Source organism: Teleopsis dalmanni, chromosome 1 (assembly GCF_002237135.1).
Source record: "Teleopsis dalmanni isolate 2A chromosome 1, ASM223713v2, whole genome shotgun sequence".
NCBI classification, from domain to species: Eukaryota; Metazoa; Arthropoda; class Insecta; order Diptera; family Diopsidae; genus Teleopsis; species Teleopsis dalmanni.
The window spans coordinates 91,658,415-91,679,216 of NC_051846.1; the positions used below are offsets into that span (position 1 = coordinate 91,658,415).

The following is a 20,802-nucleotide window of genomic DNA, read 5'->3' on the forward strand; positions in this document are numbered from 1 at the left end:
TATGTGGCGTGAGATAGGCACGCCATATAGTTGTTGCTAGATGTTTACATCATTTTGGGCATGAGGTTTTTGTTTTTGAGATGGGGGAGTCAGTTGCTGAGGAAGAACGTTTAGAGCGAAAAGTAAAATAAAAATTAAGTGAATCAGTTAGCCAATACTTATATTATTTTATTTAGTTATTAACTAATTAATAGACAATTAACAATTAACAATTGTACTATTGACAATAATGTACTTTTTATAGTAAAACATACTAAAAGAAAATACTGAAGCTATTAAAATAAAACAAAAGTGAAATAATATACACTTTGTGCGTAAAGCATAAGTAATTAATTTAAATTAAATAAAACTGTATCTGAGTTATATTTAAATGAGTTAAACAAATTAAATAATGTATCGATTAAAGCACGTGTATTACTAATTATACAGCAATAGTTTTGAAACTGTCTGTAAATTTGTACTTAGCAACTGTAAGAGAAAAAGAATTGAAATAATAAAATACAAATAAGAAAAAATTAAAATAATTGAAGTAAATGATAATTTGAATTGGAATGGTTGAGAACAGCAGCAACTGAGGTCATCAACAGCGACCACAGCAACACATATAGGGACACAACAAATGTGTTAATCTGTGCTGCTGCATACGTTGTAATACTCCTGGTCACCAATACAAAAAAAGTTCTAATATTTTGTTAGCTAGAGAAAACTTAAGCCGCAAACTGCTTTTATGACCGTAATCTAGCTTAAAGCTTACTACATTCTCCTTTTGTTGCCAAGCAGGTGATAGTGTTTGACAACGTTAAGTTAATTAAAACTTATATAGGTATATATCAAAACAAGGTTTACGATAAGGAGATTTTTTTTGAGTTTTGATTTGAGCTTTCGAAGCGACCGGTTGCAAAAATACAGAGAGCGGAATGTAAACATTGGTGCTTGTTTTTAAAAAAAAAAAAAAAAGAAAAAACAAATTTATTAAACCTTCATAAATTTTATAAATTATTTAAGTGTTAATAATTTTCTTAATTAATTTTACAAGTGTAATCTTAGTAAATTTGTACATTTTATAATATAAATTCCATACTATTGCATAAAGCAAAAGTGCGCGCACAAAATTTTTTTTTTTAAAAAAAAACAAGTTTTGAATAGCGGATAATATTCTAACAGTGAGACGAGCGAATAAAAATGAGATGAGTGATGTTGAGATCAAAGAGGATGAGTGAATAAAGAAAATACAGCAATAAAGTTTAAAATATCACAACAAAACAAGATAATCCAATCAACAAAACTAAATCACTAAGCATCTAAAAAATGGAAAATAAATAAGAAGTGGAACATTTTTTAATATAAACAAGAGAAAATAAAGCATTTTGTTTTTAATCTTTATTTTCCATAAATTAATAAAATTGATAGAACAATAAATAATTATATCAATTCTCAATAAACAATAACGAAATTAAAATTAAAATGCTTATAATATTTAATACAATAAAATTCAATATTTTAATTTAGCTTATTTTTTGAATTTTTTTACACGAAATTTTAAAATCACATTTTTTCATTTTAACAAATTATATTGTAGTATTTTGGATTTACAAAATTGTAATTGAACTAATTGCAAATATATCTTTGTGTTTGAAACTTTATAAATATGAGTTTGAATTGAACGTTCGAAGTGACCGGTTGCAAAATACAGAGTGCGGAAAGTAAACAATTAAATTTAATAAATTAAATATTGGTTAACAATATTTAAAAACATATTTAGAAATCTAATAATCTTCGTTATAAACCGCGTCCATTTAACAATCTAAAAAGATTCTTGCCAAGAAATTGACCACGAAAAATATAATGCCTACTGAAAGAAGCCCTCCATCCAAATCCACCAAATTAATGAATGATACAATGTCTGGCCCAGCAGCAAAACGTACTATCTCAGAGGTGTCACCTAATAAAGGTGACCTACAATCTGTTGGCAGTATGGATGTGACGCAGCTTTTACAGGACATACAAAAAACAATGGTGAGCATTCTAGATGAGAAATTGAGGGATATTGCTACTAAATCCGATTTAGAGGCTGTCAACACAAATATAATCAGCCTTAATCATATAGTCGAAAAGCTTTCAGAAGAAAATAAAACTTTAAAAGAAAAAATAATTAAATTGGAGCATGAAAAACAAACCGACCACGATGAGCTGATGCGGCTAATTGACGCCAATAAGGAGAAAAACCTAATTTTCAAAGGCCTAACAGTTCAGCTGCCACCCAAGGAAGCTGTCACAAAACTGTGTGAAGAAACTCTTGGCATAAACATTGTAGTCCGTAAAGCTAGAGTCATATCACAGCGGGAAAATAAAATCAACGTCTTGGCAGAGATGACGTCAGAAGAATCGATTGGCCTAGTTTTCCAAAACATACACAAACTTGCAAACTCTACGATTAGAATTGAAAAAGACCTGAACAAAGACAGACAACGGCATAGAAAAGCTCTTCTTTTAATAAGGAAACAAATTCTCTCGATAGATCGTTCGCATAAGGTACTCGTTCGAGATGATAGAATACGCATTGGAAACAAGTGGTGCAAATGGAACAAAAATGGAATCCTAAAGTGTGGCAATGAAGAGGCAACTACTACTCTCAAATTTATGTATGGAAGCAAACTTGAAAACCTAAATCTTAACTTATTAAGCATCATGAATGAGATAGATCAAAACAACCATATGGCAAAAAACTAAAGAACGAATACAACACATTAACAACAACTACAGAGGAAGCTCCATCAACATCATGGAATACAGAATCTACATACAATCTTTTTAAGCTTCAAATAACTTTTTGGAATGTACACGGTATTGCAAATCTTTTTAACGAACCAAAAATTGCTGACTCGCAGATCATATCTATCTATGAAACCTGGTCAACAACACCTTTCAATACTAGCCTTAGTCCTTGGTGCAACTATGATGCACTGACAGTCTCAGCAACAAGGGAAAAGTCCACTGGTAGAGCTAGTGGTGGTATTGTATCTCTAGTTAAAAAAAATTTAGCAAAAAGTTGCGAAATAAGCAAAACAAATTTGTGGATTTTCAACTTTTATTGTATTAATAATTTTAATTTTATTTTAGGTTCATTGTACATTAAACCACATTATGATATAAATATTGCTTTAGAATTGCTTCAACCATTAATCGATGAAATAATTAAAAAATATGCAGGGATCCCTTTAATAATAGGTGGTGACTTCAACGCTAGAGTGGGTGAAGAGGGTGCTCAAGAATTCTTATCTGAAATTAGTTCTATTTTCATATCTAAAAGAAGATCTCTTGATTCAATCTTGAATACGCGTGGTAAAAATATATTAGAATTTATAGAAAATAATGGCTTTATTTTGCTTAACGGTTGCACAGACGGTGACATCCCAGCAAGTTTTACATTTTCAAACAAAAATGGAAACAGTACTATTGATTTAATTTTGGTCAACGTCGCTGCAATCCCATTTATAAAAAGCCTAGAAGTACAAGCGCTTGCTTCTGGCTCAGACCATTTCCCGGTAATCCTAAAACTTGAATTACCTATCGGCACTAGTAATATATGTAAATTGTATAAATGTAACTTCTTGTAAGCAAACCAGATTAAAATGGGATACAAAAAAGTTTGACATTTTTACAATGCACATGAACCGTTGTCTTGAATCATTAAACATGAATCATCACTTCTGTTCTTTATCCATTGACCAACAAAGTGATCTAATCATATCCTCCATACAAAAATCAGCTCAAGCATCAGAAATGGTAATTACAAAATCCTTTATGCCTCCTTATTATACTTCTCAGCCATGGTTTGACTCAGAGCTACGGGCCTCAAAGAAAAATCTAAATCATGCCCTAAAACAGTGCAAGCGTCAAAGCTTTTCACCTGAAACCAAAACGGTATACATTGTTTTAAAAGCAAATTACAAAAAAATGCTGTCTGAAAAAAGAACGGAATATGAAATTAAGGTCAAAAATAAGTTCTTTAATGTAAAAAGTTCGAAAGACTTTTGGAATCTTATTAAATCGTACAATCGAAAACCTTTTGTCAACAACCCCATACCAAATTCTGTTTGGAAATTCTTCTACGAACAAATTTATCCACCTCGTCCTACCATTGAACATATACTGTCTGAAAACTTTATCGAAGCGCTGGATTCGGAAATAACAATAATTGAAATAAAAACAGCAATAAATAAAATCAAAATCAATAAGGCTCCAGGCGAAGATACGATTACGGCAGAGTTCTTTAAGAATTTATCTAGTCAATGGATTTATATCCTACAGTCTGTATTCAATAACATTCTCTTAACTGGAAGCACACCAGCTTCTTGGTCACGATCCGTACTTGTTATGTTACACAAAAAAGGTGATATAAACTCACCCGAAAACTATAGAGGCATTGCTCTATGCAATATTATCTTAAAAATTTTTACCCATATTCTGCATGATCGCCTCTTGCCATGGGCGGAACAACACAATAAAATTCCTGAGTCGCAAAATGGGTTTAGAAAAAAAAGATCATGTACTGATAATATTTTTACTCTTCAAACAACAATTCAATTACATCTACGTCTAAAAAGTAACTCTGCTTACGGACTTTTTATTGATTTCAAAAGGGCATTTGATTCTATTGACCAGATGCTGCTCTGGCAAAAACTTCATTCGCAAGGTATAAGTTCGCGCCTAATTAAAATTCTCCAATCTATTTACGACAAGGCTTTCTTCGTGATCAAACTTCAACAAAAAGACTCCGATCCTATCTTTGTTACTGAAGGCGTTCTCCAAGGAGAAATTCTCAGTCCTCTCCTTTTCATATTGTTTATTGCTGATCTTGAGAAAGAACTAAGGAATGCAAATATTGAAGGGATCAATATTAATGGTCTACACGATATTTTGATGCTGCTTTTTGCAGATGACGCCGTTGTTCTAGCCAGGTCCCCTATTATTTTACGAAAAATTCTATTAGCACTTGAAAGCTACTGCGAAAAAAACAAACTTGTTGTAAACACGGAAAAAACCCAAATTGTCCACTTTAGAAGAGGGGGAAGGCCAATAGCAGAAAATTTCTTTTACAAATGTCAAAAAATTTCTGTCGTGAAGTCCTACACATACTTAGGAGTAAATTTCTCAAGCTCCACATTAGGCAAATGTGCAGCAGAAACTGCCATAAGAAAAGGGAAAATGGCGCTCGGTACGGCAATACAAACTATAAGTAAATTTAAATCTGATTCTTGGGAAGGTCGGGCTAAACTTTTCGACTGTACTGTATCCGTAACACTTTTATATGCATCAGAAGTGTGGGGTCTACGTTACTGTGAATCACTAGAAATCGTTCAATCAACGTACTACAAACGTTTGTTAGCACTCCCCCAAGCTACGAACAATGCAGAACTTAGACTTGAACTAGGCCTTGTAAAAATCTCATATAGAGTTTTCAAACGCGCAATCGATTTCATTATACAAATTCTCCAAATGGACCAATCAAGATATCCCAAACAATGTCTCCTTCGTCTCATTTACCTACACGTAAATAATTCTTCTACAAGTGAATTTAATTGGGTTACACAATTTAATGAGTTTCTTAAAGTTGTAAATATGACAAACTTGTGGAAAACACCGACTGCAGCAACTTGGATTGATAACCGAACTACGGCCCTTGAACGCTATCATAGATATCTTAAATTCAAAGACATTCTAAAAGCCGCCAACTCACAATCCATGAATTGCAATTTATTAAGAGCCCTGGATGACAAACCTGCCTGCTACCTCTTTGACCGTAAGCAATTTTTTATGGCAAAGGTTATCGCCCAATTGCGGTTGTCATCAACTCACTGCACTCGTTTTTGTATTAACGGGCAAATTCATAGACTCGAAATCAACAACCTTTGTACACTTTGTAATTTAAAAACTGAAGAAACGTTGAATCACTTTATGTTTGAGTGCCCTATTTACTCCTCAGTAAGAGATCACCATCTTAGTTTCTTACTTACAGTCTTTAGAGACAATAAATCTCTCATTTTCAACTGCATTGATCCGCAATCATCTAAAGCAATATTCACATATATAGTAAATAGTCTTAAAATCAGATCATTTATTATAAACGAATAAGATTTTGCAAAATTACAATTATTTCCCTACTATTTATTTAACTTAACCTTTTTTTGTTTTTATCTAATATTTTTATTAAATCTAATTAGTAATATTTTTAATTTAAATTAAAAATAAGTATACATCAAACCTCCTTCTGTTACAACTATAAGTTCAGAAGCAGAAGTAAATAAATGTTGAAAAAATTGAAAAAAAAAATAAGGAGATTTAACACAGTGAGTGTTCAGTTGTTATGTTAAATGTTTATTAAATCTATGTTTGTAAAATAAACGTTTTATTTATTGTTTTGTAAATTTTGCATTGCAATTCAAAGTTATAACAATTAAATAAAATTAATTTTTTTTTATATATGTTAACGATAAATAAGCGGCAGCAACAACAATGCCAAACACGCGCAAATTATAATTTGCTGACAGTGCGTCTACTACAGCGTGAGAACGCTACATTCAACATTCACGTGGCAGTGCAACGCGATCACCCAAAAATTTCAGCTACAAACCAACATTTCAAAATTATTAATGTTAGTTCTAATTATTGCTTTAAATAAAGAAGTAGCATAGCTACGTAAACAAAGTAATTAAATTTTATTTTTTTATAAAAGAAATAGACAAAGAACAAATTGGCGCCCAACGTAGTAATTTTGTTGAACAAATTAATAAAAAAATTATCCAATATAAAAGTGGAAATAATTTTGTTGAACAAATTAATAAAAAAATTATCCAATATAAAAGTGGAAATAATTTTGTTGAACAAATTAATAAAAAAATTATCCAATATAAAAGTGGAAATAATTTTGTTTTACAAATTAATAAAAAAATTATCCAATATAAAAGTGGAAATAATTTTGTTAAATAAATTAATAAAAAATTATTCATATATAAAATTGAATGAAAATAACTTTGTGGAAACAATAAGTGGATTTAAAAATATAAAAAATTCGATATAATCGAACATATTCAGAAAAGTCCAACGAAATTCTAAATTGAAAATAACTTTGTGGAAACAATAAGTGGATTTAAAAATATAAAAAATTCGATATAATCGATCATATTCAGAAAATCCCAATAAAATTTCTCAAAATATTAAAACTCCAGTGTACATGTGAAGAAAGAGGCTCCTAAGTAGCTTAATTGCAAAAAGGGGATACATGTAGTATCAGCCGCTTCATCACACTAAGAAACATAAAGTGAATTAAAATAATTTAAAATAAAATAAATATTTAAATATTAAATTTTAAATAATAAAATAGTAAACAAACAATTTAAAATAATTTAAAATAAAGAAATTTAAAGTGAATTGAAATAATATATTAAAATTTTTAAATAATAAAATAGTAAACAAACAATTTAAAATAATTTAAAATAAAGAAATTTAAAGTGAATTGAAATAATATATTAAAATTTTTAAATAATAAAATAGTAAACAAACAATTTAAAATAATTCAAAATAAAGAAATTTAAAGTGAATTAAAATAATATATTAAAATTTTTAAAATTTTTTAGAAAAATAAAATAGTAAACAAACAATTTGTAACAATTTAAAATAAAGAACTTTAAAGTGAATTAAAGTAAAATATTAAAACTTTTAAATAGTAAGCAAACAATTTACAATAATTTATAAAAAAAATACAGATAACAAAGAGAGGCGAAAATCGGAACGTTGCAGTATCTAAATCATTTGGAGCTGAAAAAATAATGAAAGCAATTGGAATATTGTAAGATTCAGTATATTACTTCTAATATAAATATATTAAACTCAATTGTTATTATAATATTATTATTACATTAATTTATATTGTACTAAATATTATCCTGATTATAAATATATTAAACTCAATTGTTGTTATAATATTATTATTACACTAATTTATATTGTACTAAATATTATCCTGATTATAAATATATTAAACTCAATTGTTGTTATAATATTATTATTACACTAATTTATATTGTACTAAATATCATCCTGATTAAAATAAATCAAAATGAATCCGAATATTATTAGGCCACCTGTATTAAATCAACCTCCCAATAACAGCCCGAATAACAATAATAACAACAGCAATAATGCTTTAAATCCAAATCCAAACCAAAATCATCCATCAGTTCATGCAACGCCAGAATTAGAGGCCCTAATTACTAGCATTGTACGTAGGGTATACATCAATGAATGTAGGGACACGGTAGAAGCTATGGTAAATCCGAGTAGTGATTTAGTAGCAATAGATCAGGGTATAGATGAAAGTCATATGGAAAACCTGAATGAGCTAGACAAAATACCGGACGTTGTCCGTTGTCTTAGGGAATTCAGTGGAAATCCAACTGAGTACAGCTCTTGGAGAAAAAGTGTTGAAAGAGTTTTAAATCTTTATGAAGCACAAAAAGGTACTCCAAAATATTTTGGAATTCTCAGTGTAGTTAGAAACAAAATCGTAGGGAATGCTGACAACATCTTAGAGTCATACAATACTCCATTGAATTGGGATAGTATAATTAAATGTCTCAATTTGCATTATGCTGACAAAAGGGATATTAATACCCTAGAATATCAGATGACAGCAATGGTGCAGGGAAATAAAACTATCAATGAGTTTTATCAAGATGTCTACTCACATCTCTCGCTAATTACAAACAAAATTTCGTGTATGGAAATGGCTAGAGAATCCATGCAAATGCTAACAAAAACATATAGAAGTAAAGCTTTGGATACTTTTGTAAGGGGACTCAAAGGAGATTTGCCCAGACTCTTAGGAATTCGCGAACCAGAGGACCTTCCACAAGCGCTTCACTTATGTCTTAAATTGGAAAATCAACAATACAGAGCAAATTTTTCGAATTATACACACAACAATCTGTATGAAAGAAAACCAGCAATTCCACCTCGGAAAACTTACCCTAACCCTAATCCCCTACCACCTCAACAATTTTACCCACAATTAGCGTATTTACCTCAAGTAAAACCAATAAATTACCAACAACCCAACAATAGGAATAAATTTCAAAACATTCCGCGCTATAACAATTACCAAAGTGTACCACCACCAAGACCATTCGGTCCGAAACCACTTCCGCCACCAGTACCCATGGAAGTAGACGAAACACTAAGGTCAAAAGCGGTAAACTACATGAATAATCCAGCGTACAATAATCGATACGTAGGAAAACGACCACAGCCTGCATCTTTTCAGGCTGCACCACCACGTAAATTTCAAAGAAATTTTCATATTGACACATATGACAATTGTAATGAAGAAACCTTACAAAAGGAGGACTGCGAGTACCAGCAATCTTTGGACGAATACTACGCAGAAGGTGAATCATGTGAAATACCTGAAGAGTGCACTGATCTTACGGATGTTCATTTTTTAGAATGAGCAGCTCGTCTTTGCCATACTTTGAGTGCAAGGCGAGCGATAATAAGGTTCTTAGATTTTTAATTGACACTGGGTCAAACAAAAATTATATCCAACCCTCTCTCATAAAAAATCCCCTACCCAATAAAAATATATTTTTCGCTAATTCAGTAGGTGGAAAAACTGAGATTACCCACCATGCGCACATAAATTTATTTAATATAAAAACCATAAAGGTTAAAGTATTTTTACTGCCAACCCTTACATCTTTTCACGGAATTTTGGGTAATGACAGTTTAAAAGAATTTTCAGCTGTGATTCATACACGGCAAAATTTTATGCTAATAAATGATATTATAAAAGTTGCAATCAAACAACAGCCTTCTCAGGATGTTAATGCAATTAATATCCGAACAGATCATCTAACTCAAAAACAAAGACAGAAAGTCAGTCAATTAGTAAGAAGTTATCCCGATCTGTTTACCGAACCAAATGAGAAATTGACTTATACTACTGCGGTAAAAGGTGAGATAAGAACAACAACGAATGATCCCGTTTACTCCAGATACTATGCATATCCAGTAACACTTAAAGATGAAGTTGAAAAACAGATTAAAGAGTTATTAGATCATGGCATAATTAGACCTTCACGGTCACCCTATAATTCTCCTGTTTGGATTGTCCCAAAAAAACAAGATGCGTCAGGCAAGAAAAAATATAGAATGGTTGTCGATTACAGGAAGTTAAATTCCGTTACAGTCTCAGATAGATACCCCATTCCACAAATTAATGATGTACTTGCTCAATTGGGAAAAAATAAATATTTTTCAGTCATTGACCTTAAGAGTGGATTTCATCAAATCCCATTAAAAGAGGCCGACATAGAAAAAACCGCTTTTTCTGTTAACCACGGAAAATATGAGTTTACACGACTCCCTTTCGGTTTAAAAAATGGTCCTTCGATATTTCAAAGAACTCTTGATGACATATTAAGAGAACATATTGGGAAGATTTGTTATGTCTACATCGATGACATAATTATTCTTGGCGAAGATGAAGAATCCCACATTGAAAATATAAAAAAAGTTTTTCAAACTCTACAAGCAGCAAATATGAAAGTTCAGCTAAATAAAAGTGAATTTCTAAAGCAGGAAGTCGAGTTTCTTGGATTTTTAGTATCTTCCGATGGAATAAGAACAAATCCAGTTAAGGTAAATGCAATCAATAACTTTCCTTATCCCAAAACGGTAAAAGACCTGCGATCTTTTCTTGGAATGTCTGGATTTTACCGACGATTTATTAAAGATTATGCGACGTTAGCAAAACCGCTGACGATCCTTCTCAGAGGGGAAGAGGGACACATATCTAAAACTATGTCCAAAAAAAAATCAATACTTCTTGATAAAAAAGCCATGGAAGCATTCGATAAATTAAAAAGTTCGCTAACATCCCAGGATGTTATGCTCACTTACCCTGATTTTAAGGAGGAATTTCAATTGGTAACAGATGCTTCAAATCACGCAATAGGAGCTGTTTTAGCTCAGAAGAATAAGCCAATCATGTTCATTTCACGAACTTTGAGTAAAACTGAAGAGCATTATGCCACTAATGAGAAGGAAATGCTTGCCATTATATGGGCACTAAAATCATTAAAAAACTTCCTATATGGATCGGCAATTGTAAAAATATTCACGGATCATCAGCCGTTGACTTATGCTCTGAGTAACAAAAATACAAATAGTAAGCTTAAAAGATGGAAAGCAATATTGGAGGAGTATAATTACGAGCTAAAGTACAAGCCAGGTAGAGCGAATAAAGTAGCTGACGCCTTCTCAAGGATTCCACAGAATTTACAGATTAATTCCATGACAGTTACGCAACATAGCGATGAAAGCTCTTCACAAACCCTAATATCGTATACTGAAGCCCCTATAAATGCTTTCAAGAACCAAATAATCATCTCTTTAGGAGAAGTTCACTCTTATCAGTTTCAAATTGTTCACCCAACATACCATAGACATTCAATTATAATAAAGCAAGTAAACAAGGATATTCTTGCAGACCTATTAAAACGATATCTTAATCCATCTGTCACTAACTGCATTAAAACAGAAGATCTAATCTTGGGCAAACTTCAAGAAATCTACTCCTCTCACTTTAGTAAGTACAGAGTACAATATAGTAGAAATATGGTCATCGACTTGACCAGTGAAAGTGACCAAGATAAGGAAATTATAAAAGAGCATACCAGAGCACATCGAAATGACAGGGAAAATAAGAAACAATTGCTAGAAAAATTTTACTTTCCACGTATGGCAGCAAAAATAAAGAAAATAACCTCACAATGTAGGATTTGCAGAGAAAACAAGTATGAACGTAATCCAAAGAAAACACTAATTCAGGAAACTCCAATACCACAGTTCGCAGGACAGATTATTCATATTGACATATTCATTACAGGTAAAAACGTTGTACTTACTGGTATCGATAAATTTTCAAAGTATGCGCAAGCTAGAATTCTTAATTCAAGAGCAGCGGAGGATATTAAAGAGCCTTTACGGCAAATGCTGATTTCTTTTGGTGTTCCAGAAATACTTGTGATGGATAACGAAAAATCACTCAATTCATCGTCTATAGCGTTCATGTTGGAAAACCAGTTCAACATTCAAATTTACAGAACCCCACCATATACTAGTACGTCTAATGGGCAAGTCGAACGTTTTCATTCCACTCTGACAGAAGTCATGTGTTGCTTGAAAGCGGAGAATGGCTACAAATCATTCTCCGAATTGCTAGATAACTCTGTTTTTAAATACAACTACACTATCCATTCAACCACGAAAAGAAAACCGGTCGAAGCATTCTTCGGTAGAAGAGTGAATACTGATCCGAAACGATTAGAAATGGATAGAAAAGAAAATATTAGAAATTTGACGAAAAAACAGAAAGTAGATCTTACATTCCATAATAAAAATAGAACTCCATATAAGAACTATGACATTGGACAAGAAGTTTTTTAAAAATTAACAAAAGGTTAGGCACTAAACTTTCTCCAAAATATAAGAAGGAAATTGTAAAAGAAAATAGGAATAGCACAATAGTAACAGAATCAAAAAAAATTGTTCACAAGAATCTAATAAAAAATTAATTTGTTTACTCTCGTAGGTTACTTATAGTATGGTGTCATGCTGACACACAGTTACTGGATTATTCTAATTCACAATTGATAACAATAGATGCAGGTTCAGCAAGAATTCAATCTGGATCATTTAAAATTATCCATATAATCGACTTAATCGAGTACGGAAAATTAATTAATGATTTGGAAAGGTCCATCGAGTTAAATATAAAACCCCATCATCCTTTATACCCCATCCTATCCTTCGAAACTAATAATATAAAAAGTTATTTGGCTAGATTGAAAATAAAAAAAGGATATAAAAGATCCATTGATATAATTGGCACCACATGGAAATGGTTAGCTGGCAGTCCAGACCGCCACGATTTTGAAATTTTAACAAACAAATTAAATAATGTTTTAGAGAATAACAATAATCAAGTTATTATTAATAAATTAAATGTAAAAAAAATTAATGAATTGTCTCAAATAACAAATGAAATATTGAAAGATATAAAAAATGATGAAAATATTGTAAACCAATTGGTCATTGAATTAAAATTTAAATTACAAGCACTTAAAGAAGAACTTATTAACGTAGAATATGCTATCCATTGGGCCAAAGCAAATATTGTAAACTCTTATATTCTATCAAATACTGAAATTAATATAACTGAAAATGTAATAAATAATGAAAATTTTCCTTATATTAACATCGATGAGGCATTAGAATTTGCTGAAATCAAGATTGCCTCTAATGGCAATAATATCATTTATATTGTAAATTTACCAACTACTTTCAAAGAAAATTGTAAAAAAATAATAATTAGAGCAATAAAAATAAAAGATAAGATTAATAAAATTCCATTTAAAGAAATTTTAAAATGTTATGAAAATAAAATATATGGCATTAAAAGCGAATGTAAATCATACAATAGTTTAATTATATGTTCAGACAATGATATTGTTAATATAAGTAACACGTCATGCATTCCGAAATTACTCAACAGCCGTGTAGCCAACTGCAGTTTAATCAATAACCAGCACATTCCCACAGTAGAAGAAATATCACAAGGAATCCTCCTGCTTAACCAGTACAGCGGTAACATAAGCATAGACAATGAGATAACTAAACTAAACGGTACATATGTAGTGAGGCATCATAACGCCACAATTCACATCAATAATAAATACTTCATATCCAACGAAATATTAAACCACCAACCATTACCAGCAATACTTCAGCCTACAGCAAATTTTGGAAAAATTGAAGAAGTCCTTTCACTAGAGATGATGAAAGAATTACATGTAAATGACACAAAATATATTGATAAATTGGATATAGGAAACAAAATAAGTCTTGCTACAAATATGACACTAATGGTAACAGCTTTTGCAGCATTAGTTTTCATTGGCATTAGGGCCCTTCACAGGCACAAAGTAAACTCAATAATAGAAGAGCAGACCGAAACATCAATTCCGCAACCAAGGGCAAATATTGATTCAGTCCTAACTCTAGGAATCGAGAACTTACCATGTCAATTTAGAACTACAACGTCAAACGAGGACGTTTGAATTTAAGGGTGGAGGTGTTAACGATAAATAAGCGGCAGCAACAACAATGCCAAACAGGCGCAAATTATAATTTGCTGACAGTGCGTCTACTACAGCGTGAGAACGCTACATTCAACATTCACGTGGCAGTGCAACGCGATCACCCAAAAATTTCAGCTACAAACCAACATTTCAAAATTATTAATGTTAGTTCTAATTATTGCTTTAAATAAAGAAGTAGCATAGCTACGTAAACAAAGTAATTAAATTTTATTTTTTTATAAAAGAAATAGACAAAGAACAAATTTATAATTCAATTTGTTTTATTTTTGCTTCAGGCTTCTTTGCAGGTGATATGTATGTAAGTAATCTCTCCCACTCAATCTCTTTCTCTTAGTGTAGAATTAAGATAGACATAAGAACAGTATTCTGTATAATATATAATATATAATAAATTGAGTCTGTTACAAACCGTAGACAACAACGGTCTTTTATGTTGCTCAAATATATATTAATTAGCGACGAGGAAAAAGTGAAAAAAAAAGCGAAAAAGTAAAAATATTTATTATAATATTTAATAAGTAGAAACAAAATTGATGAATCTTGAAGGAAAGATTGATTTGGAAAATAGACCTGAAGCTGTGAAAAAAGAGACTGACAGTATGGCAAATGCGGCAGTGGCATTAATTGGATCGATAGAAAATTATGTAATGGGTGAGGATTTTTCATTGTATATTAATCGTATAGGTCATTTGTTGAATTTAAATAAAATTGAAAAAGACGAAAGTAAGACGTCCTTTCTGATAAGTCTTGGAGGCGCTGACCTTTATAAGAACTTGACCAGCGTGCTAGCACCGAAAAGTGAAATAGACTTCAAATATGAAGAAATAGTGGCAAAATTAAAAGCCCACTTTGCACCAACAAAAAACATAATTTTTGAGTGCTATCAATTTTTTAAAAGAGACCAACATACTGGTGAAACTATTGCAGATTATATTGTCGAATTGAAGCAGCTTGCACGAGAGTGCGATTTTGGAGAATTCCTCGATAAAGCTCTCCTTATCAAATTTGTTTGTGGGTTAAATAATTGCAGTATTCAGAACAGACTACTAAATGAAGTAAACCTTAAAAGCTTTGAGCGAGCATGTGAGCTAGCATTGTCGTCGGACATTGTAACAACCCAAAATGTTATAAATTTAAAATTTGAGTGTTACAACATCGTGGGTATGACAGCCTACACAACAAGAAACACTCACTTGAACACATATAATCGACGGTTCCTATATTAAAAAAAAAACAAAATAAAATTTGTTAAGTACGGATAAGCACATCAACTTAACCAACTCACCGCAGCCTCCCACGATACACGCCACACCAAAAACACAACGGGCCACCCCAGAACAACAGAACTCCAACACTGGGAGTGATAATCATATTTGACCATAGTCCACACACTATTTTTTATCGAGATTGATTAATATATTATTTATAATTATAATTATTTGATTAATTTGTAATTTATTTTAAAAAGAGACCACGTTGTAAAAAATAGAACAAAATCAAAACAAAACAACACGAGCTGTCAAATGAAGAAAGCTTTTGTGGCAAAGGTGTAGAACTAGGGCGAAGCTTAAAGAAAGAACAAGTTCCAGCTTCCACATGAGAGGGAAAAGTAGAATTCGCCCTAAAGCTAGATTTTCGCTGGTGCATTGCAGAGGGATCAGTTCACGAGCTTCGATCAACGGTCGTTGAACTTTAGCGTACCTACAGCTGGCACCGTTGATCGTTGACGGTATAAAAGTTGCGTACACTTGGAAGAAGGTCTCTTGTCTGGTTATGTGCGGTCGTGAAAAGGAAAACTCCTGGCGTTAGCAGCAGCGGAATTTATTTAACTAAGACGGCGGTGATATTTTCAAAAACAATTAAATAGTCTCAGAAATAGTGTAAAATCGTATCTATAAACAAAAGAATTATTCAAAAATTAAAAATTAAATTATTTGAACCAGTAGAGTTGTAACAATCGAAATTGAATTTTTAAAACTCTTGTTGATAAATTGTGAGTACGCATAAATTAAAATTTTGCACGAAAAGATTGTTTTAAGAAAGACAAACTGATTAAACTAGTAAATGTGTTAATATATAAAATTTAAAACTCTTATTGATAAATTGCGAGTACGTATAAATTGTAATTTTATATGTAAAAATTATTTTCAAGTAAGATAAACGGATTACATTAGTAAATGTGTTATTACATGAATTTAAAGAAAATTTAAAACTCTTATTGATAAATTGCGAGTACGTATAAACTGTAATTTTGTATGTAAAAAATTATTTTCAAGTAAGATAAATGGATTACATTAGTAAATGTGTTATTACATGAATTTAAAAAATTTAAAGCTCTTGTTGATAAATTGTGAGTACGCATGAATTAAAATTTTGCACGAAAAGATTGTTTTAAGAAAGATAAACTGATTAAACTAGTAAATGTGTTACTATATAAAATTTAACACTCTTATTGATAAATTGTAAAGACTTAAAGTAGAGTAAAGAGTACTTAATTTAAAAAAAAAAAATAAAAATAAAACTAAATTTGTATTTAGCTATTTATTTGATAATAAAATGAATATTAATAAATTTAATGAATAAAATAAAAAACTAAACGAGCGAATAAATTGAAAAAAAGTGTTTTATTAAAATAAAAGCAAAACAGGTATAATAGCGAGGGCTCATAGGTATAACTACCGCTTTGATAGAGTTCAACACAAACTAGCTTCTCCTGATCGGTGTAAAATCAAGGTGGGAATCCAGCACAACAACACAAGTGAAAGACACAGGTAAGAAAGATTCAGGGCTTCAACAGTAACTGAATCTCGGTTGTACGGGGTATAACTCAAGTAGCTTTAATAGTCACGTGAGTCTATACCATAGTGTCGGAAACGATAGGTAGCTTTAATAGTCACCTAACGTCTCCGGCCCCTGGGCGCTTTAACAGTGAACAGGGAAGGGCGTGTGATCAGCGACCTGTAATACCACTCACGTAGCTTTAACAGTCACGCGTGCTGGTATTATATCGTGTCTATTTCAGTCAAGTGATTCCTTTGTGTCTGTGATTCCGATTGGTATTCGAACCAAGGTATCTGTAATTAAGAGCAATCAGAAGTGACGGGGTCTCACTAAATAAATTTTTTGTGTGGACCTTGGGGACGGCTGAGCCCAACCCCAGCTTGATATGAACCAAAAAGGGTTCATTACAAGTGGCGCCCGAGCAGGGACCCTGAGACCAGCATTTCACGATTCGAATAGCAACTGTTTTAACATCAATAACGAGGTGAAATACACATAACTAACATGGGAAGAACGTGGATCCGATATTTACGAAAAGACGATTTGGTTGGATATCTAGAAGAGTTTGGCCTGGATACAACTGGTACAGTCGAAGACTTGCGAAAGCGCTTAACCAACTTCGTAGCACAGGGAGAACATGCACCTATAGTAGTTATTCGGTTGAATGAATTAGAAAGCAAACATTGCAAGAGCTCTAGTGAAGAATTAAATATGGATAAAAACACTGAAGAAACCAAGACAACAGTTTTAGCATCACCAAGTCAAGATCCTGCATATACTTTACAGGTGCCTCATAGTCAACAGCCTGCGACAGTACATCAATCGTTCGATAGGAGCAGCGACATAGAATATATCCAGAACAGAGATTACGTCGAAGGTTCAGGGCGACATATCATAGTCAATGAAGCATCGACAAGGCAATTACATTCACATCCACAATGACTTACACTCGTATCTTCCACAGAGGAACACACAGGCAAGCGTCATTGATCAGGTCAGAAAATGGGCGATCCGATACGATGACAACGGCGACCCCTTGGCGTTCATAGAGCGAGTGGAGGAATTAGCGGACGTTTATGCAATACCAATGAACATGTTGCCTCGTACAATGCCGGAGTTACTCAAAGGAAACGCACTTGGTATGGTTTAGACACAACAAAAGAGATTGGATTCACTGGGAAACATTTAAAATGGATTTCTTGAAGTTTTTTCTCCCACATCTGTATTTTGAGCGGTTGGAGGACGAACTAAGGAATAGACTGCAGAAACCGGGAGAACCGTTTAAGAAGTATGTGTTGGAATTACAGAAACTAATGAGACATCTAAAACTAAATGAAGACGAGAAACTCGAACGATTCTACAGGAACAGTTTGGTTGAGTACAAAATGTATGTCAAACGTAGGGAGTTTAACACCTTGGACGAGCTCATTGCGTTAACTAGCGATTTTGAATCCTTGAGAAACGAACAGAAAAATTCTAAACCCAAAGAAACACCGATGCTGATTGAACGTCGAGTCAAACCTATGACAATTGCGGCCATCGAGCCTATAAATCTAACAACGGCATGTTTTCGATGTGGTCAATCTGGACATCTAGCGCGCATGTGTCGAAATCCACGAGTGTTATTCTGTTGGCAGTGTGGGAAACGTGGAGTGCGAACTATTGACTGCTGTCGTAAACAATCGGGAAACGCGCAAAGGTCGCGTCTTCCAGAAAGGCGAGACGTGGCCGTAAATCCAGTACCAGCACAACACCCTTTGTAATTGAACATAATCGACTCTTTGCACAAATAAGCATCCACGGTCGAGCACTCACAGCCATGATTGACACGGGTGCAAGTAAAAGCTTTGTTCGTCCGAACGTAGTATCATGTCTTACAGGTAACATCACTGACGTAAACGTAGTAGTCCGGCTCGCTGATGGCTCACCACGGCATGTGAATAATATCATTGATACGTGCTTACAAATGGGAGGAGATGAATACCAGGTGAGTTTGTTAGTATTGGATGGAATGGTTCACGATATTGTTTTGGGGATGGACTTTTTGAATACGGCATCTAGTACGTTTTGTATAGGGGAAAATGTTGTCAAATTTGGTCAATTCTCAAAGACCAAGTTAAGCCCAGTCTCGTTGAATTCCACTTTTGAAGAGGAGCAATGTATAAAGAAGTTCCTAGAAACAGAGTTAGCTGAATTTGAAACACTGGAAGGACTTTCTGACATTGCATCGCATTCAATCACAATAAAGGACGATCGCCCCATCAAACAGAGGTACTATCCGAGAAACCCGGCGATGCAAAAAGTGTTGGATAATGAAATAGACGAACTACTCAAACAAGGTTGTATTGAACGGTCACATAGCCCATACAGTTCTCCAGTCGTTTTAGTAAAAAAAAAGGACGGAAGTTGGCGGCTGTGCATTGATTACCGACAGGTCAATGCTCGTTCAATCCCGGATGCCTATCCCATCCCACGTATTCAACACATATTAGACCAACTCCGCGATGCCAAATATATGAGCAGTCTGGACTTAAAAAGCGGGTACTGGCAAATTCCTATGGCACAAGACAGTAAACAGTACACTGCGTTCACAGTTCCTGGACGAGGGTTGTTTCAATGGCGGGTGATGCCTTTTGGATTACATTCGGCCCCGGCAACATTTCAGAGAGCCCTTGATAGTGTTATTGGCCCCGACATGGAACCTCATGCGTTTGCTTACTTAGATGACATAATAGTGATTGGACGCACATTGGAAGAGCACACGGCAAACTTAAAAAAAGTTCTTCAACGATTGAAGGCAGCGAAGTTGAAACTGAATGTTAAAAAATGTCAATTTTTCATCAAGGAAATCAAGTACTTAGGACACTTAGTAACACCTCAGGGCATTGACACCGATCCGGAAAAGATAGCTGCAATCAAAGGCCTTCCACCTCCGTGTAACCTCAAGGAATTACGAAGATGCATTGGTATCGCTTCGTGGTATCGCCGGTTTGTACCGCAGTTCTCCAGTATTATTCAACCGCTAACGTTGTTGCTGAAAAAGGGTAAGCGTTGGCAGTGGACAGAAGTACAACAAGCGGCATTTGATAAACTAAAAGAGAAACTAACGAGTGCTCCCGTCTTAGCATGTCGAATTTCAACGAACAGTTCGTATTGCAAACCGATGCCAGCGACTTTGGGCTAGGAGCGATATTAACGCAGACAATATCAGGAGAGGAAAAGGTTATCGCATACGCAAGTCGTACTCTAAATCCTGCAGAGAAGAACTCTACAACCACTAAGAAAGAATGTCTGGCAATAGTCTGGGGCGTACGTAAGATGAAGCAATATTTAGAGGGATACCACTTTGTAGTTATCACTGATCATCTGGCATTAAAATGGCTAAATAGCATTGATAATCCTTCGGGTAGAATTGCGAGGTGGGCTTTAGAACTGCAACAATACCACTTTGAAATACAATATCGAAAGGGAAAATATAACGTAATTGCTGATGCGCTGTCCCGACAACCACAACCCACATTAGCTCACCTAGATGCGAATGATGAAAGTGATCGTGACTGTGGATGGCTACTAAGTTTAAAGAAAACGGTGCAAGAAAATCCTGCGAAATACCCTGATTACATCATTGAAGGTGAGCAGTTATATCGTCGGATCCCAAACAGTTGTAGTAACGAAGGCCAACCGTGCTGGAAACTGTGCGTACCACGTGATTTGCGTCTTCGAGTTTTGAAGGAATGTCATGATAGTGTCACAGCGGGGCATTTAGGTAATCAGAAGACCATTGTTCGTGTTGCGGCTA

At 33.4% G+C, this 20,802-nt stretch overlaps 1 pseudogene; it reads left to right on the forward strand.

The window, feature by feature from the left end:
- The first annotated feature begins 1,845 nt into the window (after positions 1-1,845).
- On the forward strand, positions 1,846-12,647 carry LOC119687537 (annotated as a pseudogene).
- Positions 12,648-20,802: the final 8,155 nt, after the last annotated feature.